General features: G+C 41.5%; 1 long non-coding RNA gene across 2 annotated transcripts in view; it reads right to left on the bottom strand.

Moving 5' to 3' along the window:
• LOC113264031 (uncharacterized) overlaps positions 1 to 25,509 on the bottom strand; it is a 309,361-nt gene that overhangs the window by 162,046 nt on the left and 121,806 nt on the right. For both annotated transcript variants that reach the window (XR_003319512.3, XR_008959229.1), the window contains exon 3: positions 20,862 to 20,996. This is a non-coding gene — a long non-coding RNA (uncharacterized LOC113264031). The remainder of the gene's footprint in view (positions 1 to 20,861; positions 20,997 to 25,509) is intronic.

Below are 25,509 nucleotides of genomic sequence, written 5' to 3'. Positions count from 1 at the left end.
TATGGTTTTTTTAGAAATATAAATAAATAAAATATAGTTTTTCAAATATGCTAGCTGCAATGGCTTTTTAACAGGTGGAGTTGCTTTGCCGCATAAAAAAAACACAGGGGAGGTAGAGCTCTTCTAAAGCAAAGTTACTAAGAATGCTGATTTGAAATGGAGTAGGAAGTAGGCGAGAATCTAAAGGGATTCTTTAAAAATCTCATTTCTTTCAATTAGGCTGGTCTGGTTCCTTTCCTGAGAGTCTCTTTGTCCCTCCAATAAAAGAAATATCACCATAGTGACTGAGGAAATGACTCCCTTTTTGTGGAGGTAGAGAAAGACAATGCCAGAAGGATGGAATTTGAGTTAAGAACAAAAAATAATCACTTGCTTCCAAATAACTCTCCTGTTTTGGCTTGTTATGTTCTCTGAAGAGTCCACTATTAGGCCTTCTCCTTTGGACTAATGCCTGATATTGGTAAAGTTCCTCTTAAAGTTGAAATATTTCCTACAGTTGATACATGAACAGGAATTTCCTATACAGCAGAGACTAAGTTAGGGGGTCCTTGGGAGGAGATCCTGATGAACCAAAGGGCAGTGTTTCCAACCAAGGCAACAATATTAGGATCCTAAAGAGCAGGGGTGGCTAATTCTGCCCCCCTTCCTTCCCAGCATCCATTGTCCTAGTGTGATCCCCAAAGGAACACATGGGTAGCTCCTCTATGTGATTTATGGTACCCCACACCCCATCCACCCAAGAATTACAGGAGTAGCTCACATTAGTTGCTTCGATTGGCTATAATCATGCACTGTGTTAGGAACTCAAGGTTGGAATATGATAAGGTCATCTAGTTAGTGACACAAATTCACATTTGGCCATCTATTCATTTCTTCAGCAAGTATTTATGGAATACAAACTCCATGACAGGAATTGTTTTAGGAGCTTAGAATATAGTGATGAAAATGACAAGCATGAGCAATTTCCAGAAGTTCCTGTAACTAGGAATGGTAGAGAACATATGTTGGCCAGGAAAAAAAATAAAAATAAAACAAACAAAATATTATAAACAAAATAAACATATCTACTAGCATCCAATCTGTCACAGATTTTCTCTGAATTCTATGATATCCTCAGAGCATATCTAAAACCTCAAGCAAAGAAGAGAACAGTGCTTTGCATGCCTAAGGCTACTAGTGTTCACCCAAATCAATGTGTTCTAACATCCCTGTTTCTCCAAGGAAGCCCCAAATACCTCAGCGGCTGTATTCAGGCAGCAGAAACCTGGCTGCCTGTTCCCAGGTGCATGCCATTCAATCTCTATCTTAACACGGTTCCAATGCAGTGCTCATTAGTAAGTCAAAAAAAAAAAAAAAAAAAAAAAAAAAAGGAGGGGGAAGCAGTATGCAGGGAGGAGCAAGTTGCAGGAGTTCAAGAGAAGAAAGACAATGCAAGCAACTGAGGCAGAACAGTGTGTATTACTTGATGAATTATTGGGCATTCAGAAGCCTCTGTGACCTTTGAGAAAATTCACAAAATTTCTAATCTTCAGAGATATGCAACATACTGACTTCCTTTCAGAAGATATCTGTAAAGGTCAAGACGTTCTCTAAGCTCATAACAGAAGGGACCCTTCCTCCTGGTTGGTCACTTCTCATGAGAACTAACTAGCCGCCATCAAAGATCAGCTCCAGCATGTCCTTCCACATCACCAAGACTGCTGGGAGGTGCAGAATTTCATTTTCTTCTGTTTTTATGCCTTCCGAGTGTGGATCTCCATTTGTGAAGAGCCGATGAGCGATAAATATCAAGTCCTTGACTTTCTCAGACCTATGGGACTACTATAGAAAAAAAAAAAATGAAAGGGTTCTCCATAGTTTTATGCTTCTTTCTTAAGCTGGACCTCTCCTCTCTGTTTAGAGTTCTATCGCTTGGTGTACAGAGAAGTAATAAAACATGGCAGGGCACAGTACAAGGTTAAGATGTCATATCTCCACATTGGGGTGTGTTTTGAAATGGTTCCATGAGACTCAGAATCAGCCTCAAACTTCAAACCTGAGTCCCTTGCTCTTCTGCTGCTGCTTAAATTATCACCCCAGCATTTTGTAAAAGGACTCAGTTTCCCCTAGGAATTTATACACAGTGTAGCAGTTTATACAGCAGTCTCAGCATCAAATTCTTTTAGTTGAAGGCCCAACTTAACAATTTACTAAGTGTGCAATCTTGGGGAAATCACCTTAGTATGCCTTAGTTTCTTCATCTCTGAAATGGAAACTAATAATAATGCCTACCTCATACAGTTGATTTAAAGATTAAATGGGAATGAGGTTTTGCACAGTGTCTAGCAAATAGTAAACACTGAGGCCTGGTTGCCACTATATTTATATATGTACATATGCACACACAGCTATATCCTGCAGAGGAAAAGCTCAAGAATTTTGATCAAGAACTTGAGTAATACATTACACACAAGCAGGTATGTATATATGTGTGTGTGTACATGAGTACATACATACATATATTTTTAAACTCAAGTCCTTGACTTCATTCCCTAGCCAGCATGATGAGACATGGTTACCCTGCCTCACCTCTGTGCACCAAACATGGCATGGCCCTAGGCCAAATTAAACCACTGGCATCTCAGTCAAGGAAAGCCAGCTGAACTCGGAAGCAACAAATCTATGAATTTCTCTTTTGTTTCTAAATCTCGGAGTCTTTTGCCTGTTGAATTATTCCTTATTTTATCTAATTTATTTGATTTGCCCCTAGCTTGGGCATTTGTTTCTCTCTTCCAGAACTTGTTGTGGTGTCTCCTTAAATGATAACACATATTCTTTCCCGCTGATTCTCCACATACCCTCTCTATACCTAGCACCCAATCATACATTCCTAATAACAACCCTCCCTCAAGTCCAATGAGGTTCTGTGTCTGCTGAGTGTCTTGCAAAATGGACCCCAGTGCTCTCTTAGCTTTGCCTGGGCTCTGTTCTCCACGTCCCCTTTGCTTCCTCCATTGGTGTTCTTCCCACAGTATCCCAGGCTTCTATGTGTACATCTGTCATCAGCTGTTTTGGTCTCACAATTGTTCTGTCTTTTCTCAGTAAATTTGTGGCTTATTATAAAATTAGCATTCCCTAAACCCACAAGCATGAATGTCCATGTGAACACCCACGTATCCAGACGCGCACAGAACTTTACTTTAGAAGACAACTAGGTACAGCCTACATTGAACAAGGAAAGAATCGCAAACTGTTTTTTCTCTTTCCATGCTGTAGGATCCACACATAGGTGAAGCCGAATCAGAAAGTGGTGACTTTATTTTAATTTTTTATAATTTTTATTTTGTTATATTAGTCACCATACGGTACATCCCCAGTTTTTGATGCAATGTTCCACGATAGAAAGTGGTGACTTTAATATTTATTTTGATCATAAACCCCTTTAAGAATGTTATGAAATTTATGAATCCTTGTCTTCAGGAAAATGCACACATTTAGTGGAGGTGGGTAAGTTTAGGTCTCATATGTCCTTGGACCCCAGATTAAGAATCACCTCTATAAAGAGATGCATTAGGTGCTATAGGGGCACCTGGGTGGCTCAGTCGGTTAAGCGTCTGCCTTCAGCTCAGGTCATGATCTCAGGGTCCTGGGATCAAGCACCCCGTTGGGCTCCCTGCTCAGCGGGTAGTCTGCTTCTCCTTTGGCCTCCCCCCCACTTGTGCTTGTGCTCTCTCTGTGTCAAATAAATAAATAAATAAAATCTTTTTTTAAAAAAGAGATGCATTAGATGCTATAGAAGGTAAATAAGTAAGTGAACGAAAAAGTAAGTACATAAATAAATGGTACCATTTATCGAGTCCCCACTATATAATGTAATATTTCAGATTTTCTCTATACCCCTGCAAGTTAGCTATTACTGTTTCCATCTTGCAAATAAAGAAACGAGGGCTCAAAGAAATCAAACAATTGATCTAAAGCCATTCATCTGACAAAAAACAGAACCGGGATTGGTCTAAGCCTGGAGCTTCCTTCTGGTCCATTCTGCCCTCTAGTCTTTGGACCTCATACAGGCTCCGGGTTGGCACTATCAACTGTCCGAGCCCACTGTATCCTGAGTGGCATCACAGTGAGGTCCCTGAGCATTTATAGAGTTGATTCAAATTACAAGCCTTAGTTTAATGCCACAAGGATGACTAAAATTAGCTGCAGATGGTTCCCCTACTAGCTGTAGTCATTAGCTCTGACATGCCACTCAGATCAGAGTTGTATGTTGTCTCCAGAGCATCTTAGACAATGCAATTCCCATGCATCGAACCCTCCACATAATTTACGCAGGAACAGCTCCGCATCTTAGTTTGAGTTTTCCATAGACTTGTCTCAATAGAGTTGGAAGGCTTTGATGCAGTGCTTAATTTTCAATGCCTATTGTCTTTTTTAAAAAGAGCACGCCAAGTGTAGCCCGACACGCCTTTGAAGTTGTCATCATGTCAGCGTTCTGACATGTAATGACCATAAGATTTGCCTTCCAGTTTTAACTATTTCTACTTGAGGAAGGAAATCTACACAGTGGGAAAATATGTGGCCCTTTGCTTTGTTTCCTTTCCTTCTGGGGGAGAGTTATTCATGTGTGTCTTGAATACAATAAGAAATAGCACACGCTACTATCAGGATGTTCTTGGAAACATTATCTTGAGCTTTTATTCTCATAGCTGGATTCCACTGTAATTCTCACGTGGCAGGAGTAAACTATTAATAGGATTCCAACATTTTTTTTTTCCTACTAGACCCCGGAGAAGTCTCCTTTGCCATGTGAGTGAAGGGCAGATTGGATCTTGACACGACACATCGATTTAGTTTCCAAAACAGTAACTTTACTAAATAAATCATTTCAGCGCTTGATTGTTATTTATACATGCAAATCTGGTTTTCATTTGTTGGACCCGGACAGGAGGAAAGCTAATAATCTCATCAAAAACTGAATATTTTCCATTTTGGAAAGGGCACAAAGTTCATAATCACATGACCTGAACTCTGCCATGGGTGGGTAAACCAAACAGCTCCCTAATATGTCCTACAGACACACAGCACTGAGATAGGAGGACTCTGGGGAGTTTGCAAGAATGAGTCTCAACTGAGGCCAATGACTACTTGGCCTTCCTCCTAGCATCATGTTGTTTTTTTCTAGTGGTGATATACTGAGAGGAAGAAAGTGGGAAAAGGTGAGAACAAAAACAGAGAGGTTAAAATCTTGGGCATTAACTTAGTAGCATGATCTTTAAAATAAATCAGAGGAATTGAATTTGTAAATTGGGTTCCTCTCACAGTAAAAAAAAAAAACCTGATTATATCTGGAAGAGGTTTCAACTTCATACGCAGGGATTTAAGGATTCTGGGAAGATACCTCTATCTCCAATAGTTCCCACACTGTCATGAAAGTCCACCAATAATCCCTTGTTTTAAAAACTGTCCTCTCCTTTATAATTCTCTTTTAACATGCAAATAAAATAGCCAGGTCCATATACCTTTGGTGATAGGATGGGTTCTCTGTTCATTTCATTCCCTTTGATCCTTCTTATCTTAATTTTGGTAAGAAGAAGGTCATCTAACATAATAGTGCATCATTTGTCCTCTAAGGGAGCAAGAGAGAAGTTCGTGAGTTTACTGGTACCCAGTCACTGCTCAGATACTCTGAAGATCCAGAGCAAATGAGGCTTGCTGGCTCAAAGAAGAAAGATACTGTCTTTAATGACAAGGTGTACTGGGATATGGCTGGGAACCTGGGAGAGTGTAAAAGATGGAGGGATGGAGAGAGAACAAAGAAAAATACCAAAGGTCCCATGAAGGGCAACTTGAAAGAAGTAGGAAAGACACCTTTGCACCCTCCTCTGAATTCCAAACATACGTGTAATTGGCTGTACGTCATATCTTTGTGTCTTTCCTGTTGGTGGACCCATCCTACATGCCTTCCAGCTGTTGTAGGGTGTGAAAGCCGTGTTACTTTTGGTAGCATGTGGCTTTTCTTCCCAAACAGTTCTCACCTCATAAGCTAAAGCTCAGAAAAGAGAGAAAAAAGGAAGAGCCATAAAGTGGGGTGTGAAGGAAGCAGACATTCCTTGTCTAAATCAAACTTTGGCCCAGGGCTGGCCTCATTTGGAAATTTGAGCGAAGACCATTCTTTTTCATTAAAAAAAAAAAAAAAGGAATAGTTTTCTCTCCTCCTGGAGACGTTCTCAGTGGGCCAATTTCAGGCTTTTCGGTCAAGTTTCCACCTTTAGAAAATCCATCAGACATCAGACTGTGTAACTGTAGCTCCCAGTGTTGACAAAGCTTCTAGATTTCTGAGGCAACGGTTATGTGTCCCCTGCCTGAAGAGCTTTTGGTTTTTACAGGCAACTGAAGAAGGCAGGATAAATTTTGTACCACGACCAAAGAGAGCAGATACTCGGGGACCTTCTTTGGCAGTAAGATTTGGGACTTCAGAGCACTGTCCTCTCGTCTTCCTCGCATTTGTGTGGTCTCTCTTTTTTTTTTTTTTTTGCTTGATTTTATATTGCTACTTTCAGTTTAATTTGTTCCAGTTCTAAGAGGATTATGCTTTTAGTACCATCCTTGTGATGATTAATGTGTACTAATTGTTTTAGCTTTGAATCGGGACTCTTTGGAGCTGTCTAGGCAAAATCTCCCTTTTGTAGGAGGCAGGCCTGATGAGCAGGAATCCCCGGGGGACCCCTGCACTGCTTCAGGTTAATGTAAGGAGAGAGATTAAAGAAAGTGCAGAAAGTAGCTTCCTTTTTGATTGCGCCCCAATGGAAATCGTGTTGTCCCACACATTGTATTAACTATTCTGGTGGCTTAAAAAATAGAATCAGTCTGAGCAGTTAAAGAGGCCCTAATGAGAACTTTTACAGCTATGGGGCTTGCTTTTGTCATATTAGAGAAAGCAAGGCTGTGATTTGTCACTAATTTTCATTCCTGTTGCCTGACTCAGCCAAGAGACCAGTGGCCTAATGAGCAATGTAAATCAAATCTCCTCTGTCCACGGATTCTCAGGTGGGTGAGGACTATGAAGGCATGAGGAGGAAAAAGACCTGAGGAACAATGACAGTGGAAGAATAATGCAGCCTGAGATGTCCCTCGCTAGGAATAAACCCGGGGATCAACTTTTTCAAGCTTTTGTTCAAGCTTCAAGTGCCTGCAGACATTAAGTGGCAAATAGCCTGAATTTTTAGAAGGCATATTTAAGTTTACTTCAAAGATCTTTAAGTGTCATTCCACAAACATTTCCTAAAATTGCCCCCAACATTCATGTGAACTGCTACCATTGAAGAAAAGGAAGAAAAGGAGGAAGAAAGGAAGGCAAGGGGAGAGAAAGGAAGAAAGGCAAAAATGAGCAATTTTGCAATTTCATAAGGTTCTCTTTTAGCAGCATAATTACAATTTTAGTTGTCACTTAGATGGGTTGAATGACATATTCTAGCCAGTTGCTTTTGAAGCTGGCAGCATGTCAGGAATACCTGGGGAACTTTGTGAAAGGTAAAGGTCCCTCGGCTCTAAACCCGTACCCCACTTCCTACCCACTCACCTTCCAATATAGGCATAGCATAGGGCCCAGGAACTTGTTATTTATTTTCATTTCTTAAAGGGCCCTAGGTAATTTCTAACAGAGAGTGGTCTAGGGAGTAGATAACCAGTAGAAAGCCTGAATCATCTTCAAGTACATTGAGTTCAACGAGTTCTAAGACCTGCTGCGATGCGCTTGTGTTGGACTTGGCAGTAGATATAAAAGAAGCATAAATAAAAGTTGACAAGGTCTTCCTGCATGCCTCTCTTCACAATCAAGGAAAAATATTTCTAAAATATTCCCTTGGAAATCATGAATGCTGTGGAAGAAGCAAAGAATATTTCAGATGTATCTGCGGTTCTCTTAATTTAGGTATTTTAATTGTGGAAAAAAGTGCCATTCACAAGACAAAGGTAGATGCATCGTCTATTGATTTGCTGGGAAAAGCAGGGTCCTGTGAACTTAGTATGGCAAAAATACACAAAAGCACCTTTTGAGAATAGATAGAGTAGACAGAGGCCAGAAAGTAGGGTGACCAAATTGTCCTAGCTTTCCCGGGACTTCCTCTGTTTTAAAATGAGAAGCTGGGGCTGTTCTGGTTTTAAAACTGAAAGTCTCACATCCTGGGAAGTCCCTTAGTCTCGAGTAAATCAAGATAGTTGGTCACCCTACAGAAGACCACCCAGCTCAACATGGTCAAAATGGGTCATTTCTGTGACACAACCAGTCAATTCACCCCAACAATCGTCTGTGTGGACCTTTTGCCAGGATGAGCTGGCTGTGGTTTTCATGCTACTGATGACCAGCACAGAGCAAATGGTCAGACACCTCAAGAACTCACTGAAGAGTGCCGGAAGCCCCAGGCCAGAGCTCTGGTGTTGCCTCTTCTTGCTGTATGATCTCAAGCATCATCGGAGGGCTTAAATTCCACCCTCTGATGTAATATTAGTTCAAACAGGTAAGCACTGACATTCAAATTTTATAATACACGTGAGCACATTATAAATTTTAAAGCTTCATACAAATGATTAACGGGACACAGATCATAAAACCAGAATCATAGTAGAAGGAGAACCTTCTACCAGAACAGCAGGAGTACAGTTTGTAAGTTGAATAGATCAGGACTGCAGGCCCAGAACGTAAACAAAGAGCAAGGTTTCCTTAAACACATTCCTGGACCTGGCATCCTCATTGGTTTAAAAAGTCCTAATTTTGGTCAGGTGGCCCTGGGTCCAGCCTGAGGAGACAAATCACAATTGGACTAAGCCAACCATGGGATCCGTACTACCCTTTCCTAGAGACTGGTGCAGTTATGTCATGTTACCCATAGTTAGAGAAACACAGGAACAGACTGCTGCTTGGGGCAAGTTTATGGTGCTTAATAAAAGTGATGGTAGCCCAAGTGGAAGCCCTCTTTGCCTCTCCTTCTGCCCTCTTGCTTTGGAAGTTGTTCCGTGAGAATGCAGTGACGACTGTGGCCACCACCTTGAACCAAGAAGAAAGACGATGCTGAGGATCGCAAACTGAGGGGTAGAAAGGGTCCGGGTCCTTGATAACATGATTAGGTAGTTGACCCTGATCACCCCTAGACTTATTTCTAGGTGAGGTAACAAATATCCTAATCTTTACAGCATGGCTTCTCAAAATGTCAATCATAAAATAATGCCATTCCATGGACTGTTTGTTACTGGTTCATGTTAAGTACAGAATTTGAGAGCATTTATAAATTTCACAACAGTTTGAGGGAGTAATTTTATGTCTATTATGTCTATTAACTCTAACAAAAGACTTTTGAACATATATATATATATGTTCAAATATAACATATCTTTTTATTTCATATATATGTTCAAATATATCTTTTTATTTCATCTTCTGTTAATTCATTTTATCATATTTTACAAAAGTATCAATTCATGATATATGAGAAATTAGAGGAAGAAGTAAACTAGTTATTTGTCTCAGATAGTTTGAGAAGCATTGTTTGAAGCCAGGTTTCAGAAAACTGTGAGGGCCAGTTCAGCCCAATGCCCTTTTTTATACATAAAGTTTTATTGGAACACAGCTACACCTTTGTTTTCATATTATCTATGGATTTGTCCATCCTACAAGGGCAGAGTTAGTCGATCCTGACGGAGACCTTATAGCCTATGGAGTTTAAAATATTTACTATCCGGGGTGCCTGGCTGGCTCAGTTGGAAGAGCATGCAACTCTTGATCTCAGGGTCGTGAGTTTGAGCCCCATGTTGGGTGTAGAGATTAAATAAATAAACTTTTAAAAAGGTATAAAATATTTACTATCTGGCTCTTTACAGAAAGGCTTTGCAAGTCCTTGCTTTAACATTCTCAGTTGCATAGTCTCCTAGTTTCAGTTGAAGTAATTCTAACTTACATATCCAGGTGACTTTGAATAATAACATGGGCTTGGGGTGCTGGTCTTCCTCACAGTCAAAAAACTGGGTATAACTTTGACTGCCCAAAACTCTAATAGCCTACTGTTGACCAGAAGCCTTACCCATAACAGAAACACTTGATTAACACATAGTTTGTATGTTATATGTATTATATACTGTATTCTTACACTAATGCTAGCTAAAGAAAAGATTTTATTGAGAAAATCATAAGGAAGAGAAAATACATTTACAGTACTATACTGTATTTATTGAAAAAAATCTACGTATAAGTGGACTCATGCAGTTTAAACCCATATTGTTTGTCAACCATAGTTAATTAACTTCTCAGGTCCCAATGTGCTCATCTATAAAATGGAATAAAAATAACATTGACCTGTTGAAAGTACTGAATGAAATAATACATATAAGGTTCTCAGGAAGGTGTGTACTTTATAATAAGCATATAACATGTAAAAGTTCTCTGTTTCCCTGGCATCACTCTTTGATTAAGAAGCTGCTGTGTCAAATGTTGAGAGTTTCTATTTACAAGTCATGGGATATAGTAACTCGTTGATATTCATGATCATTCTCTACTGCTGGTTGGGAAAACTTCATCAACAGCTAGGAAATTTGACCCAGTGGTCAAGAAAAATACACGGACCATAACCAATGACTAGGTTTTAGGGATAAACTACAGGCCTTTTTAGTATCATCTGGTTCAAGGTTCTGAGGACCTAGCATAATAAAAAATCTAAGCAAAGAGGAAAATGGGTTGAGAGCTCCACTTTTTCTTTTTAATATTTAATGGAGGATGATTCCCCGTGTCCTCATGTGCTGTATTTCAAGGCTACACATTCTTGAACTCTTACTGGTAACAGGAAACTAATGTGATTTTTTTTTTTTTTTTAGGAAAGCTAACAATGATTTCAGAAGTGTGTGTTTGTTATCAGATTTAGGGCACTTGTCACATTTTGGCCTGAAGGCAAGCCAAGGGAGGGTTTGAAAAAATATCCAAGAAACGTCTTCATTGCTCTTTCTCTCTTCTAATTAAAATGCAGTTCGTCTTACAGATTCCAGAGCATTTTGGATTTGTGGTTGCAAGCATGAGGTCATTTTTTCTGCCTATATGACCACAGTGCATTTTTAAAGTCTTTAGTGTTTGGTAACAACAGAAAAATAACTGGAAACCTGAGAGCTGAGCTGGAGTTCTTTTCAGAGTATTCCCATCATTCCTCAGCATGGGGTAAAAACGAGTCCACCTCACTGGGCTAGTGCCAGGATCCCTGGATATCCTGCACCGTGAACCTGGAGTGTTGCCCCCACCCCAAAAAGGCCAGCCAACTAGGCAAGACAAAGGTGAAGAATATGGCTCTGGGTTCTCTTGGGTCAGAGTCTGCATTCTGGTGTGTCAACCTTGCCAGTGATATACAGCAAGTGAGTAGTTTAACCTCTGTTGCATGAAGAGCAACTCTGTAGGGTGGTTGTGAAGATCAAGTAAGATTAAATATAAAATGCTTAAACACAGTCCCTGGGATGTAGGAAAGTGGAGTGAACCTCTTTAGCTCTCCTTTTCTTCATCTGTAACTATTCATCCTTCTTTTAAAACTCAGCCCAAGAATCTCAGGGGGAAGCTAGTACTACTATCCCCCAAGTTTCAGACATGGTTCTGGTTTGACTAATCATTATAATTAGATGTCAGTGATTGGATCAAACCCGCAGATTTCTGAAAAACCAGCCAATCAGTACATGTTATTATTCTAGGGAAAAGGACACGACCCATGTTGGTCCAATAAGGCTGGCTAGGAGAGACCTTTTTCCTCTCCTTGCTAGATGTGAGCAGAGAAGCCCCTAAGGTCAGCTACTGCAGTCATCTTGTGACCACAAAGGAGGCCACTCTGAGAAAGTGGAGATACAGAGTAGGTAGAACCAAGAACATCAGGGCTGGAGCTCTGATTGCATCACTTCTACAACCCCCCTTTCTTTGGATTTCCTGTTAAATGAGGTAATAGTTTATCATTCACACTGGTGTGAGTCAGTTTTGGTTACATGCAGTAAAATCATCTAACTGATAAGACCTCAGTAAGTATTGGCTATTAATTGTCAGACTGTGCCCAGTAAACTACCCTGCTGTGGATCCCAAGAAACTTGGGAAAGAATTAGGGAATGATCCAATTTGATGACATCTATTTATTGAGCAACTAATATAAGCTTGGCATTTCACATGCATATATTCTCTCTCTGGGCCCTCCCTATAACTTTATGAAATTGTTATATTACTACGAGTAAACTGAGACACAGAGAGATTAGGTGATTTCCCTAGGTTGAACAGCCAACATTTACCAACGTGATTTAAACCCAGGTCTGTCTGGATCCATAGTTTGTGCTTCTGCCACAACGCCTCTCCTGCTACCTTCTAAGCTGCCTCCCTCTGCCAAGATCTTTGTTTCTTTGCTGCAAAATCACTCTCTTCACCAGAACGAACCCATATCTGCATGAAGGATGGGGAGAGAGGCTTCAAGCTGTCCTTCTCTCCAACGTCAGGCAAGTATCAAGTGCCTCATTAGGCATAGGGTAATACAAAGGAACCCTGGCTTTAAAACAAAACAAAAACAAACAAAAAACCTTCCAAGATGTTCATCTACAACATCAGATAAATTAGGAGATGTATTCAAATGCTCCCAGAAGTCTCTACCCAAAAGAGAAAAAATAATAATAATAAGATAAATGCTAACAATGATTTCAGGAAAGAGCCTTCTAATTAAAGGCTCTCTGCCAGGAAAGCAACCCTGTTGTCCCCTAGCTGTGCACACTTAAGACTCACCCCTTTGCCCTGAAGCAGTAGTTTGCAGACTTTAGCATTTACCAGAGTCATCTGGAAGACTTCTTACAACACAGATTGCTGAGCCCTGCCCCGGAGTTTCCGGTACAGTAGGTAGGAGGTGGGGTCAGAGAATTCTCTTCTCTAGCAAGTTCCCAGATGATACTGCCGCTGGTGGTCTGGGGACTGCCCTTGGAGAACCGCTGGCCTAGGCCAGCTATGCTGTGTGTAGAGAAACCAATACCTAGTCAGCCTCTCTTCTGCATTGACATTCAAAGGCTGTAGAACTTCCAACCTCATTCCTGGTGGCCAATTGCCTGCAGATTCAATGATTGAATCTTTCTGTTCATTCCCCTCATGCCTCAGGCTCTGACTGAATATCTGCCTAATAGACTATTCACTCTGAAACTTGGATGTTCCTTGGCTCTCATGAGTCCTCCCCAGGTCAGAGATGGTATCCTTGATTCCCAGTCTCTGCCACCAACAGTTTGACTCTGCTGATGCCAGGAAGAGGCTGGCACCTTTATTTAAAAATGATAACACCGACATCAACAATTTTAAGAGCTTCTGCTTGTTGAATACTAGTTAAGAGTCTTCTGTGGCTGCTGTCAGGCTCCACTCCACCTCCGTTAGTGTTCACCCACCACCCCACCCACCCCAGCCTCCATGACCCCTGGTCTGCCCGACTTCGGCAAGGTCCTCTCTGAGGTTACTCTCTCTGGCTGATCCGCATAGTCTCACGGTCTACCTGGGCCAAGTCCTGGTCCAGATAAAGATGCCTATCTCTTATTTCTGTCTATAAACAAATGCCTAATTTATCAAAGTGTCTACTTCATTTCCAAAAAGCAGAGTACACATTCACTGCCATGGCAAGGGCTGGCCTGCCTTCCTTCAATGAATTAAAACTGTACACTTTTAGCTTACATTTATCTAGGAAATAACTTTGTTTCCCAAAGTGTGGGCCATGTGCCACCAGTGGTTTGTGGATGTTTTTATGTGGCACGATGACATGACATTACTTACACTGTATTACACAGTGAGAAAATTGCTTCCTTTTCAATTCTCTTTGAAACCAATTGACAGAGTCAGGGGAAAAGTCTCAGTTTGGTATTTGAGCATCTTTTTTATTCCATCTCTTGCTAATCTCTCTTTTTAGATAATGGAGAGGAGGCCGCAAGCTAAGAACTCCAGTAGACCACAATGATTATCAAGTATGTAATAATACTGTTTTGTTAGCACTCTATTTTTATATATGCCTTCAACTTATGGCAGATAATACTGACATTCCATTTACAGAGGTGACTTCAAATTCCATTTACAAATAAACGTGTCTAAGAAAAAGAGGATTTTGTTTAAACAAAAATATTATATAAACTAGTATATGGTGTCACATGAGTGTGGCAAAAATCATTAGGGTTGCATTATAGTGAATTTTACTTGTCTACTTGACTGTGCCCCAAGGTACCCAGACATTTGATCAAGCATTACTTTGGGTGTGTCTGTGAGGATGTTTCTGGATTAGATTAACATTTGAATTGGTGGATTTAGTAAGTAGATTTCTCTCCCAAATGTGGGTGGGGCCCATCTAGTCAATTGAAGGTCTGAATCAAACAAAAGGGCTGAGTAAGAGGGAACTCCTCCCACCTGACTCTTGAGCTTGGGAACCTAGGTCTTTTCTGGCCTTCAGCCTCACACTGAGTCATCCGCTCTTCCTGGGTCCCCAGCCTGCCAGCTTTTAGACTAGAATTTACATGGCTGGAAAACTTTGTTCTCAGGCTTCAGACTGGGACTGGAACACTGGCCCTCCTGCATCTCCATCCTGCCAACTGCAGATCCTGTGACTTCCTGGCCCTCATATTCACCCCCCGATTCTTCATAATAAGTCAGAGATATATACACTGTTTCTTTGGAGAACCCTGCCTAATCCAAGAATGGCAGAAACTCAGTAATCATTGATAACAGAAATGCGTCGTGCTTTGTACCAACCCTCAATGAGTAGGACAGATCTTGAATTACGTTACTTTTCTCTTTCACCAGTACTGGAAACAAATTGCGAGGAGAAATTATACATTAGATAAATATTTTTTGAGAGTCTAATCAACAAAATTTACTTTTGAGAAGTACCTGCTTCTCTATGAAATGGTACCTTTGCAAACAAGATTGTTGTCCTCAGCACGGACCTGCTACCCCCTCCTTCTCTCATCTCCTGCCAAGCTCCCTGCAGCTCTCCATACTCCCACCATATTGGCCTTCCTCTAGTTCCTCAATATATCTTATCCCTTCTGCCTCTGGGCTTTTGCAAACTCTGGTCCCTCTCTCTGAATGTACTTCTCCTCTCCCACCTCTTCGCTTTTCTCTTGACCAAGGCCACCATTGCTTTAAATGTCTTCAATGTTGCCTTTCTCAGAGAAGTCTTGCCTGACCTCCAGACCAAGTGAGAATCCACCCTAATGGCACCCCATCCTTCTCCTCTGAATCATTCTTCACAACTGTAATTAAATAACCATTTAGGTGTCAATTTATCTAATGTCTGTCTCCCCTGCTGGACTGGAAGCTTGTGAGAGAAAGGAACTTGTGTCACCGTTGGTTCTCAATAAATATTTTTGTAAATGACTTAATCATGACCCATCATAGAGTATTATGTAGGTACCAGGGACCCAAAATACACTTAAGTGACTAATTGGAAAGACTACAACCATTTTTATTCTTACAGATTGAAGTCAGGTACCTCTGACTTCTAGCTAGAACAAGTGGCCAAAATTATCTGTGCATCAAGTGAATCAAATGACCCTAGCATGCAAACCTGGCCCTCCAAATATATTGCTTATAAAAACAAGAGATTGGGAACATTGGTTGAAGACAGATGTTCTGTGGGCTGGAGCTCATTGTCCTAACAGTGCAGATTCCCATAACTAGAACTGTGTGTATTTGAGATGCTGGGACATAAGATCCAACTCAGAAAATATTTTGAAATAATGTTGTTCAATTACATAATCCTGGTTATGTTATTGAATTAAACACTCTCTTATATACACTATTATAAAAACATTATGCCTGCTCTCAAGTTCTGGAATATCCAATTACAATAGCTCTTTTCTACATTTGTATTCTCTTCATTTTATTTAATTGCCTTAACATTTTCAGCAGATTTATTATATATGACAGTGAGCAACCTGAGCCTGTGTAAGAGCTAGCCATGCTATTTCCTGCACCCCACCCACCATCTCCCTAATATCACTCTGTCCTGCCTTTTCAAATCCTTGCTAGCATAGGCGCTATCCTCTGCTTGGAGTGTGGACTGTCAGAAAGGCACGGGGTTAGAGGAAACTGCCTACTTGTGGACCCCATTTCTCCATCTCTGAACTGACTTGAACTTTGGCTGATATCAGTCTACCATCCCGACCTAAATCAATTAGTAACATGGAAAACACAAGATGATCTCCATTTCCAAGATGCTCCATCAATGGATAATAAGAGGATAGTCACTGAGTGTTTAGGTTTGAGAACATGTATCCTTGTAACAGGATGACTCTGGTTTAACGTGTGTATGTGTGTATGTCTGTGTTTCCTGCTCCATTTTTGTCATCTGACTAATACCTTGAAGCCACATGGGATAAAGAACCTTGATAAATAAGTGTGACTTTATGAGTCATCTACAGCTCCCTATATTCCATTGTAGACATCTTACCCAAGACAGGAAATTCAGGATTGAAGGCATGACTACATCAAAGATGTAAGTGGTAGAAACTAAGTGGCAAAGAGATCTGGGTAATATGGAGACACACAGACCATCAGGAGTCCCGTGCTAATGCACTGTGAGCATATCATGAGGGTTCCGGAGCTCCAGACACTCCTTCCTCTTTGCCTACTTTAATTGGTCACCTGCTTGGGAGTCTTGTCCAAGATGCACGGTGTTCATAATAACTCTCACCATTTACTGAGCATTTTCTATGTGACAAATACTACACCCAGTGCTTTAACCCTCATTTCAATGAATCTTCCCAATAACCATGTGAGGTAGGCATTATTATTCTTTTTATTTTACAGATTCGGAAACCAAGACCCAAAGAAATGAATTAACTAGTAATTTCAGAATTGAAATAAAAATCTTTTTAACCCCAGAGTCAAGGCACTTAACCATTGTGTTATATGGAACATTTAGCTGCATTCTGTTCTCATTTAAGGTACTGAATTTGTACAATGACCCTGAGATGGGTCTGCCCCTCTACAACTGGGTGCAGTGATTTTCTTAGAAACTTTTAAATGTGCACTTTGAGAAGAAAGTATTTTGATAGAGAAACTCAGAAGTGTGTTTTGGGGAAAAAACAATGGAGTGATCAAATGCTGAATGGAAAAGTTTGTATTAAAAGGCAAAGGCACCTAAAGTTGCCTCTTTTCAAGGGAAAGGGGACATTAAGAGGAGTGCAGGCAGAGAGCTTTCTGCTGGAGGCTAATTGGCAGTCTCTCTGGAAGGATGCCAGAAGTGTCATCTTGTTTCCAGGCAGGGGTATTGATTTTAATACTAATGGAGATTTGAACTGGACCTTGAGCAGTTCACAAAAGTTCCCCTCTCTGGTCAGGAAGCCATGGAGTTGGCATTCAGGAGAGTTTGGGATACGCTCAGTAGTTGTGTAGCAAGCCCTCGTTCTGTTAGCCTGTCACCATGGTGCTTCTCAACATCTTTTCGCTCTCCACTCTTGCACATGGAAGCATCCTGTTATAGAGAAGTGCATTTATAGCTGAAATTACCGAAGTGGCCCATTATGTTTATCAAGACAGGGAAAAAAAAAAAAGAAAAAAAAGGCTGCAGTTTGTCCCCGCTGCCTGAAGAACAGCTTTCCTGCAAATGGATGGGTACTGAGCCATGGGTTTTGTTTTTTTTTTTTTCCCTCTCCTCTTAAAAATTAAGTTCATGTAGGAATACCCTTCATGACATGATTTCAGAAAAAAAAAAAAAAAAAAACGGCACTTGGCAGGACAAAAGGTCAGAGCATTCCAGAACACTGAGATTTCCACATAGCTGCATTTTGAGGTTGTATTTCAAAGCTCCCGCCACATGTGCTCCTTTCTCACAGCCGAGGGTATAGGGGAGATCAATAATCCCAAGGGAAGGCTTTTCAGAGATGAATTCACACCAAACAGGAATGGGATTGGAAAAAGGGAAATACAGGCTGATTCCACTGACAACAGCTAATTGTTGTGACTAATTCAGGTTTTGGAAGGTAGAACTCCATGGAGTGTGTGAGCTGCAACATGGTTCCTCTTTTAATTAGTGGCACCACGGGGAGAAGATGGGCTTATAATTGAGTAGTTTGCTGATCGGTCAACTTCAAACCGTAATCAGACATGCTGAGAAGTGGACATTAACCGGGAGCTTTGACTAGCAGGAAGTCTGCCCCATTAGCATGGCTGGTGTCAAATCAGGTTGTTGTCTTTTTTCTAAATTCTTTTGGATGCCAAACAAAATGTGTTCTAGATTCGTCTTCACTCATCCTCCATCTACTTACCTTTCTGTTCCAATTTTCCTTAGCAAATCTCTGCTCAGGCATACTAATGGAAGTCAGTTGATCAACACTTTCACTATGCACGGACTTTCCCTCCAAGCTACAATGCTAAACATTTGTTGTTGGGCTCTCTCTTCCAAGCCAACACCGCAACTATCACAATACCCAATCTCCTCCCTGAGTGCACTTTAGGATTTGTTTTGAGAAATTATCTCTCGCCCACTCTTTGGAATCTTGATGAGACTCTAAGTTAAGAGCTATGGTTTCCCTTCTTTTCCTCTCACGCCCGTCCCACCAAGAGAGAACTAGGTTTATGATCCAAATTAGGCCATTTGGATTCTCTTTCCCAAGATCTTAAATCTGGAGAAAAATGACAGAAAAGTGAAATAGTTGAAACTAAATATTCCAGGGACAAACCATGATGAGAACGTTCGTGTTTTTGTTGTTACCTAGACCCCTAAGCTGTTAGATTCGTGTTTCTTATTCTGATTCTCAAGCTTTTCCCAAAAATCCATGAGCCCACCACTCTCCTATGTTACATTCCTTTCTGCTTAAATTAAGCGAAGTGAGTTTCTGTTGCCTGCAATGGAATAACTTCAAATGGGAAGATATCCAAGAGAAAGCATCCTAACATACAGCTTGATATTCTTTCTCCACCTTCCTTTTCCTGCTCCCAGTAGGAAAAGTTGTAGAAGGAAAAACAAATCATGCTCGCGGTATATGAGAGGATAAATAAATAAATGAGAAAAAAATGAAGCATTATTACTACCGAGTCTGGTTTGGGGCCTGACGTGAGTATCTTCATCCCAGATGTTCTCATGGGATCTACTTGGAAGCTGCATTCCCATGGGATTCTCACTGAAGTTTGGAACATGAGAGTGATTTGTCTGCGTCCTCTTCCTGCTCAATTTTCTGACAGGGGCCCCCACACTCACTCATGCCCTCAACCATTTGGGGTTGACGGCTGATACATACATAACTGTCATACAGCATCTAGTGCAGGAAGGAGAAGTGCTACCTACCCTCCGTTTCCTGGCCATATTCTGGGCATGGTTCGTATTAGCTTGCCTTCAAGAAGACGAGCCTTGGCACGCCTTCAGATGGGTGTGTTGTACATGTGTGTGTACTCTGTTGCCAAGCTACCCCGGGAACAACACATCCTTGCTGCACTCATCTCCTGCCCAGTGTGTCCTTGGTGCCTCTGTTGGGGAAAAAATAGCCACCTGGCCTTGTGGACACTCTAATGGCTTTTCACCTTCTGGGACAAATCAGGCCTCTGTCTTCAATGCGAATCTAAGGTTTAGAGGGGCCATCAGCCACGATTCCCACCCTATAGATCCCAAACTGTGTGCTCAATTCTAAGCAGTGAGCAGAAGCATTTCCCTAGCGGACCAGGATTTATACCTCTCACTGGTGGTGAACATAAAAGTGCAAGAACTATACATAAGGAGGGAGTTCACCCTAGCTAGATAGGGGCTGGGGGGAGGAAATCTGCAAAATCAGGTCAGCCTAAAGTGGACCAGGTTGGCCAACACACTTTCACAACCACATCCATTCAGGGTTTTCACGGGGCTGCTTTTCTTCCAGCCCAATCCACTAAGGAGTTGCTTGCGAGTTCTGTGGATTTTCTGCACAATTACAGATTATTGCCATGGCAACAACAGAAACATGTGACAATTTTGCTACCTCAGAGACCAGGAACAGCCACTCACAGGCACCACACATCATCTTGTAATGGGACTCTGTGCCGTTGGCCTCACATCGTTTTAAGGCTAATCACTGCTTTTTCACAGATGGAGTCTTTCCCCCACCCACTCTATTTTCATGATCTCTTAAAACAGTTTGGATTTGCTCTAAAGCAGTTCCACATTTGCCTGTGTTTATTTGGTCATAAAAAAGGTATTATTCGGGGGGTTGGCGGAAGGAAAAAGAGGGGTAAAACTTGATGAGTGGAGGCAGATGGGAGGCGATCGGCAGAGGAGGAACGACTTTGCTAGCAGATGGTTTCCTTGCCACCGTGTCACTGAGTTGAAACCCATGACAGTCCTGGGATCTTGGGTCAACCATGTACAAGGCCACCCTGGGAATGAACAAAACCTGCTTTCTTTCAAATGAGCTCAACTCCTCTGTCCACTTTGCAGGCACAATGAGAAATGGGACCATTGATAATTAAGTTAGAGATGTGATTGAGAAGGGGGACCAGGTAATACTTTCTCTCTAGCAAAACAATCAATTTATGTTTCAGAAACTTGTGCACATAGCCAAACCCCAGCCTCCTTCTGCCAAGCATTCCCCCCTTAATTTTTTAACCTCTGGGCATTTCAAGGAAAATTGAATCCACATGTTTTCAGATTCATTTGCAAATGCAGTTTGCTCAGAGCTGTTTGATGACCAGTATGCCCTTTGAGTGTTTTTATGGGCTTAAACTTATTTTCCCCCCAAGCCTCTTGCTTCTGAACCAGGAAGTGGTATTTGGAGTTTGAGGCAGAATTCAGAAACGATCATTTTCTAAAGCAGTCACCAGATTCTCCTGTCTCTTTCTGGACCCTGGCAAAGCTAAGAAAAGGTTTTCACATAGTACATGAGAATAATTGAGGGTAACTTACTGTTTTTACAACCGAAAAGCAGATCTGATATGGATGCAGTCCAAATCCTCAATCACATGGCTTCCCCATCTTTCTTTATTACTGATGACATTTGTATGGACACAGATGCTTTCTTTCCCAGGGACGTGTCTCCACCTGCAACATAATTCCCTGATTGAAATAATGCTTCAGAGGCAGGGTTGGAAGTTTAGACTCATCACCCCTGCCCTCAACCAAATTGCAGAAAACAATCTTTGTTTATTATAAGTGAATCGTAGCTGCTAAGTTGAAGGGGTCCTTTTACTATGGAGCCTGAGATTTGGGAATGATGTGGGTATTCTTTTCTGACTTAACCATACGACCCAAAGCAAATTCTGACTTCCAGAAAGGTGGGAGTGTTATATCTGTGTGTTCTAGATATTATGAAAAAATACTTAATAAGGAAGAAGGGTAGTTGGGAAAGATCTACAGAGCAGGGAAAATGTCTCTAAGCCTGGGATTTTTCTGAGCTATCAAGTTTCCTTTGAGGTTGTTCAGATGGATTCCACCTACATTCCAGGACACTTTCGTTAATGAGGAATTAGTCTGAGGAGATCTCTGAATAAATATTTGTGAGCAAATAACATTCTTCCAGGAAGCTCATTTAATATAGTGTCTATTTTTTCTTCCTTCTTTATTTCCCTTCACCAGACTTATGATCCCAGAGAAAGTTGCATTAAATTCACATGCCCTATTTTTAACTTTCATCTGGACTTCCTTTTTTTTTTTTTTTCTTTAAGCATGAGAATCAAGCAAATAACAACCCTTTGTATTGCATCCAATGGAAGGTCACAAGCTCAGGGAATTTTCTTAAGTTCCCGGGAGATGCAAGGCCATAAAAAATTCGTGTGCATGGCCTTCATTCTGTGCCATTTTGGCTGTAAGTTCTGCTAAGTATTTTCACTCCCGTTCTACAGACAAAAGCAGATACAGCGATTGTTTCAGTTTTTGTAGAGAAACTGCCTGTAAATTCACAGTTTTGCTTCATCCTTGGCCCACCCAAATCAAAAGGCTTAAGTGAACAATAGAGTTTGCTGGTCTTGCTGTGGTCAGCCACAGCCTATAGCAGAGAGCATCAACAGACACAACATCAGATTGCATTCCACCTCCCCCACACCAGGACATGTTCCTTGGAGTTTATCGCAGAGAAAAGGAGAAGAAGGAGAGGAAAATGTAAGTTTGTTGGTAGCTTACCATCAGTTATAGAGGGGGCCTCAAACTCTAATGTCCACAGGGGAGGATACCTGTCCTTTCTCAGCTCAACTCATGGACAGTAGCTACACAACTCAAGTTAATTTTTGCCATATTAGATAACAGGCTCAGGGCAGACAGATCTTTTTGTTTAATGGAAAGCCATAAATTTATATTTTAGATGAAATGTCCTGATTTTAAAATATTGGGACTATCTTCAAAACTATAAAAATGTATGGTGGACTAAAGACACTAGATATGTCGGAGGGTTTATTCCTCTTCTAGGTGCCAGACAAGCTCAATGGAGCAGCCAAATAGGTGGAAATGCAGTGAACACCATTGATTTCCTGGCCATTTTTGAAACTCCTAGTCTCAATGTCCAAATGTGATGGAAGGTTGTAAGTCAGAGGAAACTGTAGCCACAGCATTCAAGATGTGGGGACAAGAATGGGAAATGAGTAGGGAGAAGGGACAGGATGTAACAAGCATCCTTTCATGACCGTCATCTTAACTTGGACAATTCATTCCTATATTCAGTCAATAATATTCACTGAGTACCCTCCATGAATCAACACCATACTGGACATTAGCTGCGTGGTGGTGTACAAAATAGTCATCACGGCTATCTTCACAGAGCAATGCCTAGGGGGGACAGAGACATCAATCAAATAATCACACAAATGAATGTAAGCTGCCCAATTTAATACATTTTCCAAAGAAGATGTGTGGGCTATGAGAATATATAATTAGAGGATTTGATCGGCTCAGGGTAGTAGAGAAGAGAGTAGGTTGACTAAAGGCCATACATAGGAGTTACCTAGGCCCAGGCGGAGGGAACCAGCTATCCAGCCGAAACAACAGCCCTGTTGCAAGCAGCCAACAAAGACCCCATGGCAGAAGGGGTGGACACAAGATAATGAAAGACTAGTGTGGCTGAAACGCAGAAAGCATGCAGAAGTTGGCAGAACCCAACCTTGCAGGGCTTCCTAGGTGGTGTTAAAGAGTTGTGACTGATCCTAGATCCAAGCAAATGCAATCGAGTGCTTTTAAGCAGAGGGGTACAGGATCAGGTTTACATTTTGAAAAGATCATTCTGGTTACAGAGTGGAGGGATAAGTGTAGGCAGGGAGACAAATTAGGAAGTTGCACTGGTCCAGGAGAGATGACAGCAGTTTGGATTAGGGTGGTGAGTTGAATTATAGAGGGAGACGGATGAATTAGAGAGAGAGTATTAAATATAAATGAGAGGACTTGGTGGTGCATGTGATGGTTAATTTTATGTGTCCAGTTTGCTAGGCTTAGAACCCAGTGAAATAATCAAGCACTAATCTAGACGTTGCTGTGAGGCTATTTTGTAGCTGTGGTTACCAGCTACCATCAGTTGAGCTTACTACCAGATAATGTGGGTGAACATTATCTAATCAGTTGGAGGCTTTAAGAGGAAAATTGAGATATCCCAGAGAAGAAAAACGTGTGCCTGAAGACTGTACCATCAATTCCTGCCTGAGTTTCTAATCTGCTGACCTGCCTTACAGATTTCAGACTTGCTGATCCCATCATCATGTGAGTCAGCTCCTAGTTCTATTTCTCTGGAGAACCCTATTAGAGACTCTCCATGCCATCCCTGAGATATTCTCATTCCTTCCAGAAAAGAACCTGACGCAAATTACATCAAATCCGCCTCTACAAAGAAATGGCCCGCTCTTGCACACACACTTGTGCAACACGAATAACGGCGGAATATGGAAATATTTCTTTAGATGAAGTCCAGGAGTTTGACTGAGGGAAGAGGGAGAACCAAATCCTTTAAAAGGAAATTTGGAAAGACCGTGAATCTTACAAAAGATGAAAAAAAGTTTTTCTTTGACAAACAGGTTCTTCCATCCCAAAGCTTTCTGGGTCTTTAAGGAGAAGGGCAAACACTGGTAAAAGCAAATGCTGTTTCATGTGGACAACTGCTTGAGCCTCCCGATTGGCTGAGCCTGGCACTGGCTCTCGCTGAGCTGTGTTTTCCCAGGTCCTGGACAGAGGGAGTTCATAGGACTGGATGAGGCTGAGGTCCTGGGTGAGAAAGGCTGAGGAAGCTGATACTCGCACCAAGTAAATCAGTCCAGAGAGTCCAGAGGAAGAGCAATAAAGCGGTGGCCTCCAGTTTCCATTACTGTGAGCCCTTTAACCCCTGGAGCCAAACAAAAAAGTAAATAAAGTCCCAGAATAGAACTGGTTTTAAAAATAAAAAAGGAAAAGCTTTCTTTTATTCTCCTGCCTTTCCTTCCTCCTTCTCCCTTCCCTTCTGTGGCTCAGATTCTGATCCAAGCCTTGCCAGGAGGGAGGCAAATTTGCTGTCTACATGAGCTGGCAATGTTGGGAAAGAATCTGAATTCTTTGGTGCTCCTGCTAAGCAGCCCTGTCACATGGTAGCCCGGTGAGCCTCTCGCTCAATCGTTGTATCCTGGTAATCCAGCAGGCTGTTAAGGGAGAGCTTCGGAAGAGAGAAAATAAAGGCAGGGATGGGTTCAATATGATGCCACTTCCCTCAGAGAGTATCAAGAGGGAGAGGGGCAAGGAACTGGTGCGTACAGCTTGGCTGGTGTTTGCTGGGTCTTTTTTTTCCCTTTTGGATCAATAAAATAGAAGAACTCATCCAGAATCTAAATCCTCCTAAGGTCTATCAAATAGATGGGAAAGCATGCTCAGTCCCTTCATACAGTATGCAGGATATCAGGAAGTCAATTAAATTCAGTGTCTTAGTTTCTCCCTTCCTCCCTCCCTCCCTCCCTCTCTCTCTCTCTCTCTCTCTATATATATATGGAATAATTTTCATACATTGAGGCCACAGGAGGCAATAGAATTATAATGTTGGAAGTGATTTCAGTTCAGTTATGTGAACTCCCAGGACGCCTGGGTGGCTCAGTCAGTTAAGCGTCTGCCTTCGGCTCAGGTCATGATCCCAGGGTCCTGGGATTGAGTCCCACATCAGCTCCTTGCTCAGCGGGAGCCTGATTCTCCCTCTGCCTGCCATTCCCCCTGCTTTGTGCTCTCTCTCTCTCTGACAAATAAATAAATAAAATCTTAAAAAAAAAATTATGTGAACTCCCACCTGATGGAGGACTCCTCTCTCCCTCACCTCCTCTGACCACTGGTCACCCAAATGTTCCTTTAGCATGCTCACTGGTACAGGGTAGATGGAAGGAACTTAATCCAGAGCTCATCCATCCCACTGTCATAAAACTCTGGGTTTTGCAAACTTATTTTCTATAGAATAGAGCCAAAAGTTCTCTTCACTAAGATCCACCAAGGAGGGGAGAAGCACTCTTGGTGGTTCTTAGCTCCAACATGGTTTATTATAAGAGCCGCCACTGTACCAGGCATCCTCTGTTATCAAAAACCCTGTCTTCTAATACATCTTGCCGAGAAATAATCCATCAAGTATAACTAT

The sequence above is a fragment of the Ursus arctos genome, unplaced genomic scaffold (assembly GCF_023065955.2).
Source record: "Ursus arctos isolate Adak ecotype North America unplaced genomic scaffold, UrsArc2.0 scaffold_15, whole genome shotgun sequence".
Lineage (NCBI taxonomy): Eukaryota > Metazoa > Chordata > Mammalia > Carnivora > Ursidae > Ursus > Ursus arctos.
This window is presented reverse-complemented; position numbering and strand designations above follow the sequence as displayed.